The 12,422-nt window shown below is 51.5% G+C and overlaps 1 protein-coding gene across 1 annotated transcript in view; it reads left to right on the top strand.

Moving 5' to 3' along the window:
• STK32C (serine/threonine kinase 32C) overlaps positions 1-12,422 on the top strand; it is an 80,700-nt gene that overhangs the window by 46,030 nt on the left and 22,248 nt on the right. The gene's annotated exons all lie outside the window — the stretch shown is intronic.

Genomic DNA, 12,422 nt, shown 5'->3' with positions numbered 1-12,422 from the left:
GCTTTGCTTTAATTCTTGGCGGTGTGGTGATACTGCTGTATTTTAAACTGCCAGCACAATTGTGACCATTTAATGGCAAACGTTCATTATGCTTTTTGTTTCCTGCGAGTGTTTATAGGTTGTGAGGAGGGACAGTTAATCAGGAGCATGTTGGAAGTTGTTCTGGGTGATTGACCAAGCTGGTACGATGTGGTCAGGAGGGTTCTCTGAAGCCCTGGGCTGTTTTCCCACTCAGAAATGAGTTATGCTGAAGAGTTTTTGTTGTTTATTTTTAACAAGGTTTTTTTGCCAGGCATGTGGGAGAAGGTGGGAGGTGATGATCAAAAAGCTGGATAGCTCTGGAAATCAGCTACTGGTTGATTTCCTAGATTTATTCCTTTTTCATTCCCTTTTTCACTGACTCACTCAGTCCCTGTTCAGATAACTGTTTGCTGCTCCTCTCATGGCATTTCACACCATTTATTTGCACTGCAAGCACACAGCTCGGTGTGTACGTGTGTGCGCACGTGTGTCTGTCCTTGCACACGCGCGACACTTCATTGCATTGGTGCTGTTTGTGGTCATTTTGTCACCTGCGTTTTCTGTGCCCCAGCAGTAGTTGTGCCCCTCTGTTCAGCCGGGATGGCGGCACCGAGGGACAGGAGCTGGGTGAGGGCAGACTGGTGGCGACTCACGGAAATGGCTGAACGTGGTTGTAATCTTCTCACGTGAGGGTTGCGTGGTGTGGGGCTTTGTGCCAGGACTGGGTGTCAGGGTGGGGCAGGGAAACGGCCTTTGAAACTCTGCAGAATGTCCGACTGTGTGAAACAGCGCAGACCGTGCAGAGGAGGGCGCAGGCGCCGCCGCGGCTCCGTGCGCTGCTGAAGTCAGCTGGAGGCCAGCTGAGCCGCCGAGGAAAGCTGTGCCCTCTCCCATTTCTTTCCAGTCTGGTCATCTTGGCTGGTTCCCCCCATTTTATTTTGATTGAAAGCTCACACCACGAGGGTAAGAAAATCTGAATCAGGCCTGGGAGATGAACCGTCCTGTCCTTGCTTTTTGCCTCTAAGGAGGCAGCGTCACCCTGGGCGACGGCCTGACCTGCTGCCCTCGGGGCTCGGGAGCTTGATCGGGTGCTGGAAACTTCGCAAAAGCAGAAATTTCTCAGGAGATCTGAGACCAGAAGAGCTCAGATTTTTACCGATTACTGAAAATCTCTTTTTACATTCTTCAAATGTATTAAGTAGCATCAGTTTTGAGGGGCAGTAGCAGCACAAAATCCGGTGGCAGCCTCGGTGAGGCAGAGTCCAGCTTGTCTTAGAGTCAAGCGAGTGGACACTATCAGTCATGGTGCTGTCATTAGCACAGCTCGCTAACAACGATGTCTTGTCACAGCCTCAGTTAACTGATGAACACCGAGGTATCTGTTTCACTGTTCTGGCATGCTCGGGGCACAATCTGTCCGTGCGAATTCCTGCCGGGCTGCCTTGTAAGTCTGCATGGGGCTAATGAAAATGTAATGGCGACAGTGTGCGAGTCGTGGAGAGGGTGGTTTTAAGGAGTTGCCCATATCTGCAGCCATGTCTCTTGAACAAGACGAGGCAAAAGCTGGCAGCAGAGCTATGTCAGATTTCTGAGGTTATATTAGACGATGGAGAATGTTCAATACAAGCTCAGGTCTTTCCTTAGGGCAGTGCTGTGAAGATTAGGCAAGCAGCAGAGGAAGGTCTCCCGAGACACTCCTGGCGAGAACGGGAGCTCTGAGGGTCTTGTGACTTCTGCTCATCGTCAAAGACCAAAACCTAACTCAAAATCTTCCTTCAAAATGGCAGCTAACATTTTTTTTTCAAGCTCATATGAGAAGACTCATCCTTCCAAATATGAGCTTTTAAAAAAAAGAGGTTTTATTCTGTTGAGCAGTAGCACTTGGTGCTGGAAAATTAATTCTGCTTAGAACATGAAAAGGAGAAAAAAAATATTCTTGTCCCAGGGCAGGATCTTTTTGGCTTTGAAGAGAGCTGCTCCTCATGGCTGCTTCCTTTTCTGTTTATGTTAAAGTAAGGTTAAGTCTAGCACGTAGCAGTCTATCAGGCATCAGAATTGTATATACACTTTTAACAAAATGCTGAAATGATTCATCTGTCATCTTTCTGGATAATTATGTCAATATGCTAAATTTCCTTTGATACTGAGAAAAGCTTTTTACATTTCCAAAGTCATTTACAACTCACAATTACAGAAAATGTAGAACTACCTACCTGAAAACTGTTATTTGAAATTTATGAGTAATTTAGTTGCTTTGGTTGATTTAAGCACCGTCTGCCCACATTCAGGAAGGTATTCAGGAGCCAGTGTCCCGTCCATCTCAAATGGGGGTGTAGACCCTCCGTGTGCAGTGAGTGACCTGTGAGATCTGTGCTGCCGTGTGATGCCAGAGTGACGAGCCCGAGGAGGCAGCACCTCGCTGGGTAGCTTTGGGTCAGGTATTTGCTTCCCACTCACATTTTGTGCTCTTCTCGGGGCAGACCGTGTGGTCCTTGGCACAGGAACTGTACCTCAGGAAGGAAAGGGGAGCTCAGAAATCACTTTTGAAGAGGCTGGAGAGCCCCTCAGCTGTGGCTCTGGCATATCTGCAAAAACGGGGCAGTTTCTCTTTCCTGGAGATGGGTTTAATCATCTTTAATATGCTATGAATCAAACAGAGCTCATGCTCAATTCCATGTTTACTCAAATTAGCAAATGTGTAATATTTTCCATACGTATTAGGGGTAATAATACTTGATTTTCAGTGTTTTAATGGGAGTGCTGTGTTTCTCCCGTAGCCCAGGCTCCTTTCTCAAGCAGCAGCAGTTGCCCAGGTGTGAGCTGCTCCGTTGCCATTACCCAAGGAGCAGGAGCCAGAACACGGTTTCCAGAATGTGATGCAGTTTGTGACCCCCCTGTTTTTATGGGAATTGCCCTGCGAGTTTCATTACGCTTCACGGGAGACGTGATGAGACCCGGGAATCTCAGAAGGTGTTGGTTGCAGTGCAGCTAACCTGATGTCTCCCTTCTTAAAAATTGACCTCTCCTGGCTTCGGTCTTTGTTCAAACTGGGAGGCAGCCAAGGGAGTGTTGGCCCCCGTATGCCTCCTCCCACCTGGGCTTCCCTCTCGATTATCCCTCAAATCAGTCACTGCTGCCTTTTTCCCAAGGGGCAAAGAACTGCACAGGGTTATGGGAACTCATTATTTTCACTTTACTGCTGTGAAGAAATGAAAACGTATCTGAAGTTCTTCAGCACGAATTTATGTCTTTGTCTGCTGGTGGAAATAAGGGATTAAACCAGGGGGTGAGGGCTGCAATGACCAGCAGCATGAAACTAAATTTTCCAGAGAGAACAAATATGTCTTGGGGTGGGTGGGCCCGTGCAGACAGCCCACAGGGGCCTGGTGGGTGTTGCTGTCATTTCTCTTTATTTTATTTTTTTTCTTTGAGTAATTTTTGAATGGGACCAGTGAAGGTTCAGGGGAACCTGTCTGGAACTAAAGAGCTTTTTACAGCTTTCGGGCTGCATGCTGGGGGCCTGGAGACCAGGGATCCCAGACAAACCCCTGGGCTTTTGGTGCATGGGGCAGTGGGTGGGGATCGGGCAGGAGCTGTGGTGGGGGACGCCGTGAGGGACGGCTGTGAGGGACAGCCCTGAGGGACACCCCTGAGGGACAGATGTGAGGGACAGCCCTGAGGGACAGCCCTGAGGGACAGATGTGAGGGACAGCCGTCCTCAGTACGGCGGGGTGAGCGTGGAGCACGGCGGGGCCAGCGGAGGAGGCCATCAGCTTGGGCCAAGGCTCTGGTGGCCCTCCCTGCTCAGGCTGCTGCTCCCGGACAGTGCCTTCTGCCTGCCCCTTCCAAAGAAAGTTCGTTTGTAACACGGTTTGCCTTGCAGGAGTGCTTCGACTTCATGATTTTGTTGCTTTAATAATTCACACAGCCTGAAGCTGGGTATAGAAAAGCTTTAATCCATTTTCTAAAGGTCATAAATGCCCACCCAGTTGATATACCATAAATAAAATTCCCTTAAAGTCTATTCTCAACTGAATCCCTCTTTGATATCAAAGGATCTTTGATCCTTTGTCGTTTTTTCAGACTTTATAAAGGTTGGATTTTTCCCCCAAAAGAAAGGCCTCAAACATAATCCTTTGATATTAACATACCACGGGTATTTTTTGCCCTTGTTTTTTCCTTTGCTGTAGTGGAGGTCGCGTGAGGCCGAGGGTTTGTCAGAGCCACAGGCAGGGTCTCAAGACACACGTCCCTGCCAGCCATTGGCCTCATCGCTCGTTCGCTCACTGGTGGTGGCCCTGACCCTGGCGTGGGAGGGCAGTGGGAGGACCCGCCACGTCATCAGGAGGCTCCAGAGGTTGAAATGTGTTTGCTTTCCAAAAGGGCTGTTGGTTAATGAGAGGGGGCAGCCAGGTGAGGGGTCTCCACGAGTCCCAGGATGCCAGCAGCCTCTGGTGTTTGACCACCTGGCCCCACCTGGGCGAGTTTTGCTGGGTGGCCCCAGCCCTGGGGGAGGGAAGGGCCGTGCTTGCTGGGCACCGTCCTGCTTGGCCCCCAAAGCTGCACAGGGTGTTGCGTGGGATGTAGGAGGGTCTTCCAGGCAGGAGATACACAACTGCAGGAGTAGGGAGTGATGCGAGGGATGTGGTGTCTGGCACAGGGGCAGCTCCCCTGGCTGGGAGCCCAGCTCCCTCCTCTGGCAGTGACCAGGAGTGGGTGTGTGAGAGCACGGAGCACACGGAGGGTGATCCTCCCTCGGATACAACCTCCTAGTTAGTTTTTAATGATATATTTTCCTTTCTTGGACGTTGCTAAGCTGTAAATGTGTCATTAGTAAAAGCCATGGGAGAGAGAATGGCAAAGAATGAAAAGCTGAAGTGGTCCAACAGTACCTTACGGTCTGGATCTTGGGTTGTGGGGGCAGCAGCAGTAAAATTACAGGGCAGGAAATGCTGCTGAATGATGGTGAGTGATGGAGGGAACAGTGACTTCTGCTGGACAGAGGCCTGGGACATGATCGTGTGCACCCCTGCCAGGGCTCTTTTTGGGGTTTCTGAAGGATCAGAAAGACAGTGATTTATAGTAAAAGCTGCCCACTTTTGTTATCATTATATACCCAGTGCCTTATTAACATTTGCATTAGAAACTGCCTGGGGTTTATTTCAGCCCCCGTCATTCCCTGTGGATGAGTCAGGACGGCGTGGGACCGGAGGTGGAACGGGAGGTGGGACCCATGCTGGCGCCAGCAGCCAGGAGGCTGTGGCCAGGAAAGCGGCGTAAGGGAGCAAAGGGTGGAAGCACCTTCCTCCACCCAAAACCCCACTGGTGGCCCCTGGGCCACCTCTACAGGTTGCCATGCGCGGGTGAGGACTTGCCGCAGAGCAGAGCCCTGCCCTGGGGCTGTGTGGCTGCTGCACCCCCTTCTGAGGACTCCCCTTCTGGGGCTGTCCCTTCACGGGAGGGCTCCGTCCCTGCAGGGGGGCAGGCGCAAGCAGCAGCTCCCGGGAGCTGGCTGTGGAGTGGGATGGTTTCGCACTCTGTGCCACGCTCGCCCCTCACTCGTTTCTCATCCTGTGGCTCACACGGCCTCTGTCCCTCCGAGTCCTGGAGCCTGCTGGTTCCAAGCCGCCAGGAGGCTTGGAGGAAAACAGGATGCTGGTTGCAAATTGCCGTGTTTGAATGTGACACTTACTCAGACTAACCCTGAGCTCTCCGTAGTCTGTCTGCTGATCCATGCCATCTTGTGTCGGGAAAGTCTCCTGCGCCTCTCCATGGGGGGAGGACAGCCTCTGCGGTGCAGCGGGGACACCCTCTCTCCTCTCACAGACCCTCCTCCCTGCTCGCACAGCCCCTTCCCCGTACGCTTCCCCTCCTGGGCGTGGGGGCCGGGTGGGCCCGCTGGTTGTGCTGGCTGCATGTTGGGAGTTGAGAAATGTGCTGCAGGTCTTAGCACACCCGAGAATAAAATCTTTGCGTGAGCCAGTCTCTCTCCTTTATCTGCTACAAAACAACCCAGAGGATGCTTTCATTTGGTTTGCTCCCCCACACTTCGTAGACGTGCTCCACCTGGCTCTTGCGGAGCTGTTGGGGAAGGTGCCTCTTACTCCGTGCCTGAAGTTTTGTCATTTTCTCTCGTCAAGTTGTCTTTTGCTATCAAAAGCGCACTGACGCCGAGAGGATCTGTGCCTTGTTGCCAGAGCACGGCTTGTCTCTGCTAACCCATGTGTAGCAGCAAAGCCTGGTTTGATGTGATGAATTCACAAGGATTTCCTGGTGTCTAATACTGCAGTTTAATTAATGATGGACCCTTTCCCTCCTTCTGGATTGCCGTCTTTTGTGTTGTCTGGATGGTTTTCACAAAGCTGAGAGGAACTTTTACATCTTTGAGTGTCCATTCATCCATAAAATCTGGCTGAAACTGGCCAACAGTCCTACAAGTTGGTAGGGGTGAGTGTGAAAAAAATAACCCCATAACCTCATTTTCTTAGGAAAACAGACACAAATGTTTAATTCATGAAGCCGTAAGCAAGTCCAGCAGCCTGGATCCCTCCTGGTGTGAGCCTGCTTTATAAAGCAGCAGAGCTCCTCGCTGAGCGGAACGAGCCCTGGGCTGCCCGAAGGGGCGGGTCTGGCTGAGACGCTGCGGCCTCGTCCCCCTCCGCCCCGGCTGGGGCTGGCACGGCCGGGAGCGCTGTCCCCCCCCCTTCCCCATCGATGTGCCGGTTCAGGGTGTCACAGCGGCGGTGGTGAGGCCTCGGGAGGAGCCAGCGCTGGTTGTGTGTCCCGTGTCGGTGGCGTGATAAACTGTCACTGGCAGTTGTGGTGGTGGAGAGCGATGGAAGAGGGAAGAGCAAAGGGTGCTGAATGCTCCTGTGCCCCGTTTCCTCATCCTCGCCTCACTCTCATTATTTAATCTTGTTGGCCCCAGGGGTGTCACTTGTGGCCGCCTCTGGTATCCACTTCCGAGCTGGTTTGTTGGTTTTCCTCCCCTGTGTTTTTTCCTTCTCCTAATGCCTCTGAACTGTACAAAATGAAGAAAAAAGGAAACACGAAATACAAAATCTTTTAAAGTTTTGTATACTTTCATATAATTAGTTAAAATTCTTTTGAAAAGCTACCATGAAATGGAAAGGAGAAAGGATGCCCGTGTCTGTAAGTGCAAGGGGACACCCAGCTGGTGCAGGCTGAAGCTGGCGCCGGGTAGAGTCCTGCCGGGGCGCGGTGTGGCGCTGGGCTTCAGGGCCGGGTGGACGTGGCCCTCTCCAAAAACCTGCGTGACCCTGGGTGATGTGTCCGCGTGGCGAGATCCTCCCCGCAGCAACTGTCGCCGTTCCCCGTTTAATCGGGATGTCGTTAATGAGTCCGTCAGGCCCGGGTGGTGGGAGGGCGGCAGTGCCCTGGCGGGGAGCCCTGCGCTGGGCAGGGCAGGGCAGGGCGCAGGGAGGTGACCCGCCCTCACTCCTTGGCATGGGGACATCGAGCCTCCGCTGCAGGGCCCCGCGGTGCCGTCCCAGCTCCTGGGGACGCACCTGCTGGCAGCCCTGGCTGGTGCCTTCGCAGCCTCAGGGCTGCCCCGTGCCAGGGGACGTGTGCTGTGCTCGTCATCGCGCTGCCGTCTGAGGAATCCGCTTTTCACCTGCTCTGCCCTGCAAAACAAGGATCTGTGGGTCAGGTAATTCCTGAAAATATCAAAGGAGAGGAAGATGCTGCTGCTTCTGAGGCCTCTTCAGGCCCCGTACCCCTTCGCGGGGCTTTCTCAGCCCTGAAGTCACCCAGCAATAGGCATATACACTGCTCTCCTACTGCAGTCTGCAAAAAGGTCGCTTGTGGGAGGAAGCCTAGACAGCAAATCCATAATACATCTTCCCCATGACATGTTTGTGTAAAGACTATGAGGTTCTTGTTTGCTATAAAGAGTCAAATGATGCAGTGCCGTTACAGCGTAGGCAAGAGAAACACCTCCCCAGAGGGCACGGCGCAGTCCTGGAAGCCGGAGGCACGGAGCCAAGCTTTCCCAGGGGCATTTTCTCTTTCCTCCACCAAATCCCCCGGGAGCCCCGCAGCAGCCTCCAGCTGCCCGGAACGAGAGTGGCAGAGAGGCCCCTATGGACGGGAGCGTCCAGCACGGTCTTATGTGCCCTTTGAAAATCAAGGTGTCCTGCTGGTTCCTGCTGCAGAGCTGTGGTTGGTTGCTGGTGTTACTAACCCGAGCTGGCGCTCCGGTGACGCAGCACCGTAGGCTGGACCCTCTAGGACATCTCTGCCATGTTCTTTGCCTGCTTTTTGTTTACCCCGTCATCCCTGCCTGGACTTGGTTGGACCTTTAGCTTTTGTTTGTGGTCTCTCCTGCCAGACAAAACCCGTGCTGGGTGTCCTGGCTCTGAAGGTAGTGCTGCTTTCGTTTTTCATCGCCCGCTATTGCTGCTGTTCCACCGTTTGTACAACAGCTCGTAACTACCCGAGGGGGCCCTGCAAAGGGTGCTGCGGGGGGAGCCACGGGCCGATAGACCCCTGTGTGGGGTGCAGGCTGCGGGAGCAGGCAGTGCCTGTGGCAGACGTGGCTCGGTGGCTGGCTCGGTGGCTGGCTCGGTGGCTGGCTCGGTGGCTGGCTCAGCGGGGCACTGCGCCAGCGTCTCCTCTGCGGCTGGAGGCAGACCCAGCAGCCCTAGGTGAACCACAGGACTGCTTCTGCCCATCGATGCCACAACAGCTTGCCCTGGCTGGTGTCAGCAGGAAGTTTTTCTCACATACGTTACCATGTACGCACCAAGGCTAAAAGCTGTTTCCTGCTCAGATTCTTCCTACTCTTACATGGGAGTTTTCTCAGTATTAAATTCTAACCACACCCCCTGGTTAAGCCACAAACACAGTCGCAGTTCTGGGTCTCTGACCAGGGAGACCCTGCCATGGATTAACGGGTGCTGTCCGCTGAGTGGCAGATGTCTGAATCAAACACTGACCCTTGCGTTCAGGAGAGCCGCCCTAACCGTGGGGTGAGGAGAGGGAGGGCAAAGGTCTGTGAGGGGAGGAGGAGGTGCTGCGGCATGGGGGATCCCCAGATTCTGCAGGAGTCTCACAGACTCTGAGAAGGAAACCTGGGGGGTTGGGAGAGGGCAGAGCTGGGCTGGCTACAAAGCAACGCAACCTAAATGCATTACTGAATTTCCTAAACCGTCATCTGTGTGTGAGGACAGAGGACAGAATATTTTGGCAATTGATTGGGTTTATAATTGGAAATCTGATTATTGTTCTTCTAGCAGTTATGCTGAAGAGAGCCCATGTTCAGCCTGCCTGAGCCCAGCCTGCCCGGGCTCAGCCTGCCCACAGGCTGTGCCTTGCCTCAGCCGGGTGTCTCTGTCTGCCCTCTGTGCCGGCCGGACAGCAACACTGCTGCTGCTCCAATGTGGCCGACACTCAAAAGTCTTATTTTTAAAGTAAATAAAATGTGCCTTGCTTCGCTAATGTTAATTATAAATTTCACAGTGGCTTAAATAGGACCAGCATTTGGATCTTTTTTTTTGTTCTGACAAGCCATCATACAACACACCCCCACAAGCTAGTTAACTGAACCAAGAGCATGAGATGTTTCAGCATCAGATGCAGGATTTGGCAACAATAAAATTGAAGCTGCATCGGACATCAAAGTCCTCTACAGGCCCTTAGAAGCTGCAGCTTGTGGGTCTGGGATGTTCTGTTAATGCTCATGGTGGGACAATCCAATTACAAACCACTTAATGTCATAAATGATAAGGAACAGTGTCCTGTGTTCTTATGAAATTACAAATATATCAGCATGATACAGCAAATATTCCCTAAGCGCTTTTCTAATAGTTTATTAAAGTAAATAATGTCTGGGTTTACCCAGAGCATTATGGGGTGTACCCGTTTTGTTACTCCAGGCAGCACCATAATTCAATGATGTTTGCGGAAGGAGACTTGCTCCTTTTCTTCACATGATTTATTTCTCTTGTGCCTTGGATCAGCATTCAGAGAAGTCTGAAGTTCATGGCTTCCTGCTGAAGTGTCTGTGCACTGCTTAAAAACGAGTCTGGGTGTCATGGTAGTGGTACAGACACAAATCCATAAAGCTGTACCGGGTACAGCTCTGTTCTGGGTTTTCTGTGGTGAATACAGGAGCTGCCCACAAGCCAGTAAAAGGCAGTTGAGATTTTCTGTGTCTCAGCAGCGAAGAAAAAATGGAAAATGAGAAATATGAACAGAAGGTGATGCAACTGATGTACAAATAACAATAGAAACTGTTGTTGTAATGATAGGTTGGAGGAAATTCTGTCGCAGTCGCCTGTGCTGTGCCCCAGAAGTCAGCTGCAGCGCCTGGGCTGGACCTGCCATGGGACAGAAACTTCCCGTGAGCCAGGCTTACTAGGAAGTGTCCTTCCCGCTAATGGGCACATGATGTGCTTTTCTTCCTCCCAGTTCTCCTGTCTGCCTTTCTCCTTTGAAATTGCCTCTTTTCCAGTCTTCTAAGAATTTGGTAGTGGTTTGCCTTGTTTCCCAGATGAACCATATTGATGGATTCTGGAGACAGGCAAAAAGAGGATGTGGAAAAAGTTGTTGTTGTGGAATAGACCTTTAGAGATGGATCAGAAAGGTTGTGTGGAGAGTTGGGTATTTCATGTGGTGAGCCTGGGGAGACCATGAGAGTGCATTTCTTGTTACCTCTGCCTGGGATGGAGTCTGCTCCCCGCCGTGCCCCCCGTATCGCCCAGCATACGCCTGCCCCGAGCTGCACGCAGCTGAGTCTGCACAGACCTTGGTCTCGGTTTTATGTACATTTGCATCTCATTTCTGTGAGGGGAGGAGGAGATGCTGTGGCACGGGGGATCCCCAGGTTCTGCAGGAGTCTCACGGAGCAGGGCAGGTGCTGCCCCACGTCCCAGGGACCCTGCTGCTCTTCAGGAACAGAAACGCTGCTTCCTGACGTGTCCCCAGGCACAGGCCCGGAGCTGTGCACTGGGACGTCTCTGCTTCTCGTTTCATTCTCTGCCCCAGGTCTGGGGGAAGAGGCAGAAATGACCAATTCTTATGCCTCAGCTGCACGCGGCTCTGCCCTTCGGGTACCTGCTCTTTTTTGTCTGTATCGCTACATCCTTCTGCTAACCGCTGCTCTCGGCTGGGAAACGGGGAAGTGAGCAACGGGCAGAGGGAAGGGTCAAGCTGCTCAGCCTGTCACGAGCAAAGAGCTTCTGAGAAGTCGGCCGTGGAATAGCAAACGGGTTTTGTGAGCGGCACAAGTGATAGGATGTGATTCCCAGTGGATCTGAGTCCCTGGTCATTCCGTTAATGACACTGTTGGCCATCGCCAGGGTGCGCCGGTGGGCGGTGGGGGGCCGTTGGTACGACCTGGCAAGGCCTGCAGAAACCTCTGGGCATGTTATTTATATAATGTGGAGAGCAAAAATACTAGCTGTTTCAATAGGCTCATAAAGTTAAAAGACTGGGAATGAAAATATGGATGAATTCTAAATTTAGTGCTTTCTGTTTTCATACAAACTGGAGATACTGTTCTCTGAAATAAAACCTCAGCTATAGTGTCACTTAGACAATTGCAAATATGCTTCTCTAATGTTTCATACTTCTTTTATTCTTACTGACCCATCACAGTTGTGATAAACTATATTTTTTCCGTATGATCAGGAATTCTACCTCCCTGAGGAGAAGACTCTGGACTGTAAACACATGAGATTTTTTTAAAGAAAGAAAAGTAACAGTATTTATTAAAAGTCTTTTGTGTCTCTGCTCTTCACTCTCACCTCCTGTTTAGTTACTATTTAGGTGCAAAACCCATCAAGAATCCTTCTGTTAATGTTGTTCACTCACAGAACAGTGTTGCAGTAAGATTGTTGTGCTATATTATGACTTTTGATCTAAAAATTGTTTTTAAAAGTAAGTGCTAAAAATTCCCCTAAATAAAGGGCAATGCAGTATAAAATATTTATCTGTTCATATCCCGCACATGGTGCAGTTAAACCAAACCATACTGCAGATTAAATAACAGCCAGCCCATTCCTCCCAGCTGCCGCTTTGACAAGTGCCATTTAGGAAGGGTGGAGGAGCTGCCTTCGGCCGCCACTCCTCTCGTTGCAAAATGGTGCCCTGCGTGTGCTCCCTGCAGAGCTCTGGGCCTCGTGCTGCACCCCGAGGCTCTCAGCTCTGCGCTGCTCTGCCTTATTTCCTCAGTAGGGAAACACGCTCAGATGCAAACCTAAAGGAGAACATTTGCGTAAGATGAGAAAACTAGTTTTCAGCCCCTGCTATTATCTTCTGTCTTATCAGAGAGAGTAAGATACGCCGGGTTGTTCCTGGGCAGAGTACCTACTCCAGCTGGAGACCCCTCTGCCTGCGGGGCGATGCCTCCGGGACCGAGGCAGAACTCGAGCCGT

The sequence above is a fragment of the Athene noctua genome, chromosome 5, assembly GCF_965140245.1.
Source record: "Athene noctua chromosome 5, bAthNoc1.hap1.1, whole genome shotgun sequence".
Classification (NCBI taxonomy): domain Eukaryota; kingdom Metazoa; phylum Chordata; class Aves; order Strigiformes; family Strigidae; genus Athene; species Athene noctua.
Note: the sequence above shows the minus strand (reverse complement) of the source record. Positions and strands in the feature narration are given on the sequence as shown.